Source organism: Vombatus ursinus, unplaced genomic scaffold (genome assembly GCF_900497805.2).
Source record: "Vombatus ursinus unplaced genomic scaffold, bare-nosed wombat genome assembly UNPS02014932.1, whole genome shotgun sequence".
Taxonomy (NCBI): Eukaryota; Metazoa; Chordata; class Mammalia; order Diprotodontia; family Vombatidae; genus Vombatus; species Vombatus ursinus.
In genome coordinates this window covers 2,909,966-2,912,871 of record NW_020954710.1, presented here as the reverse complement: position 1 = coordinate 2,912,871, position 2,906 = coordinate 2,909,966, and positions in this window count along the sequence as shown.

Genomic DNA, 2,906 nt, shown 5'->3' with positions numbered 1-2,906 from the left:
AGGTTAGCAGAAGGGATCCACTGAGGCAGATTCATTTCCCTTTTGTAAGTTGCTCCAGTGAAATTCACCATCAGAATCTCAGTAAGAAGACCCACAGTCCCTCCCCCCCTACTCTCCTGTAGAAAGCAAAGCTAGGAAATCGCCGACTCCCCTTTTTTCCTCCCAAGCCCCAGGTGCGGCCCCTTGTCCAACAGGGTTACCCCCCGTACCTCTTGACTACTGTCCTTGCTCAGGGCCCAACCTGTAGCAAGGTCTGGTTGCCAGATGTGTAAGCCCCTCACTAATGAGCCTCTCTCACTGGATTCTAATTGGCAAACGCCCTCAACTCTGGTGACTAGGGCTTGGTGGGGGGGGCGGGGCAAGGAGGGCAAGATGGAACATGAGCCCCCATCCTCCTTCCAGAGTTCAGGTAGGAGCCATGTGCTTTCAGAGGGGAACTACTTTCCATCCTGGATACTTGGCTGAAAATCCCTGAACCATTCCAACAATTGACCAAGCCCCTAGCGATATCGACCTTGTATCTTGTACCAAGGAAAGTGGTGGGCAGACAGAGGGGTCTGTAGAGCATGTGGTAAGATAGGAAGCTAGGAGTAAGACAGTAGGCTGCTGCAGCTTTCCTACAGTTACAGCCGTAATGGGGAACTTTTCTTTATAATACGAAAATGATTACTATTCAAAATAATCACTATAATAAGGATTACACTGGGAAGGAGAAAGATGGGGTTTGAGCTAGTTGGCGTATAAAGTTATTCAAGCAATTTATGAGTAAGGACCAGCCCTGGGGGGCAGACTCAGGCACAAGCTAACTACTGTTTTATAATTGGAGCCAGGAGAGGGAAAATGTCCTTGTTTTAATAACAAACATAATGTGCGAGGTGCATACTCCTCTGTAAGCTCCAAGCAAGTCCTGCTGAACTAAATAGTGTTTCTGTTGCGATGAATATAACATCCCAGTTAAATGGTTAGAACACCTGTTGACATTAATACCAAATTATGCAGGGAAATATGTGAGCCACTCCCAGAAACATATATATCTATATACACACGTACATACATATATACAAATATTAAGAGGATTAGAGGAATTACTAAAAGAAAAAAAGTTATTTCTGTGTTTAATGCTAACCTGTGTTTAACTATGGAAAAGAGCTTGAAGTGAGGCAAATAGGAAGAATGACTACTGGGGCCCTGGTAGAAACCTAGTGGAATAACTATCTTAAGGAGAAATGTCCTTGAATGCAGAGGAAAGCCGGCTCAAATTTATTCATTCATAAATTAAGAATAATAATAGACATAAGGGCTTGACCTGTGATTTCACTGATGTAAGGAAGTGAGGAAATTTCTCCTATAGCCAATGCAGGTTGGCACCTTCTCTCCAACATGCAGCGTGGACTAGATCAGCATTGTAGGAAAGATTTTCATCTGGGGCTCGGACCAGATAAGAGCTGAGGTTCCTTCTGGCTCTAAAATTATGTGGGATTCTAGGCTTTCTATTTCCTAACTTCCCTCTCCTCCTTCTTTTGATTGTGTCTGAGCTACAAGGAATCTTAGAAGCCACTGAGCCAAGGCCCTCACTTTTTGATAAGGGAAACTGAGGCAGAGATTAAATGACTTGCCAGGGCCATGTAACTAACAAATGTCTGAGGTAAGATATGAACACAGATTTAATCTGACTTTAAGAACAGTGCTCTGTACACTCCACTACTGGGATATGGATGGAGAGATGGATGAATAATCATTTGCGTGTGTGTGTGTGTGTGTGTGTGTGTGTGTGTGTGTGTGTGTGTGAGAGAGAGAGAGAGAGAGAGAGAGAGAGTAAGAGAGACAGACAGATGGGCCAGACAAAGAAAGACAGAGTTGGATATAGAGATACATAGAGAGGATAAGAACAAAGAGGAGGAGATGAAGAAGAAGAGGAGGAGGAGGAGGAGGAAGAAGAAGAAGAAGAAGAAGAAGAAGAAGAAGAAGAATTGAGATACAAAGACAAAAATGAAACAGACCCTGTCCTTAAGGAGTTTATGTTTGATAGAAGATGGAGAAAGACAGAGCGAGAAACAAAGAAATAGAGAATGAGAGAAAATAAAAAAGAAAAGAGAAAAAAGAGAAAGAGAAGACTGAAGAGAAAGAAAGAGAAAAAGAAATAAAGGGAAAAGAAAGAAGAAATAAATAGGGAGAAAGAAAGAAAAAGAAAGAAAGAGGGAGGGGAAGGAAGGAAGGAAGGAAGAAAGAAAAAAGAAAGAAGAGAGGGAGGGAAAATGGAGAAAGAAAGAAAGAAAAGAGGGAAAGAAAGAAGAGAAAGGGAGAGAGGCGGGAAGGAAGAAAGGAAGGGAGAGAGGGAAGGAAAGAAGGAAGGAAGAAAGGAAGAAAGAAAGAAAGAAAAAGAAAGAAAGAAAGAAAGAAAGAAAGAAAGAAAGAAAAGAGGGAAAGAAGGAAGAATAAGGGAGAGAGGGAGGGAAGAAAGGAAGAAAGTAGGGAAGAATGGAGGAAGGAAGGAAGGAAAGAAGAAAGAAAGAAGGAAAAGAGAGATGGAGGGAGGGAAGGATGAAAGAAAGAAAGGAGAGAGGGAAAGAAAGAAGAAGAGAGAAAGGGAGGGAGGGAAGGAAGGAAAAAAGAAAGGAGGGAAGAATGGAGGAAGGAAGAAAGAAAAAAGAGAAAAAGAAAGCAGAGAGGGAAGGAAGAAGAAGGGAGAGAGGAAGGGAAGAAAGAAAGAAAAAAAGAAAGGAGGAAGAAAAAAGAAAGAAAGGAGGGAAGAATGGAGGAAGAAAGAAAGAAGGGAGGGATGGGGAAGGAAGGAAGGAAGAAAAGAAAGAAAGTAAGTAAGAAAGAAATGAGAGAGGGAAGGAAGAAAAAGGGAGAGAGGAAAGAAAGAAAGAAAGAAAGAAAGAAAGAAAGAAAGAAAGAAAGAA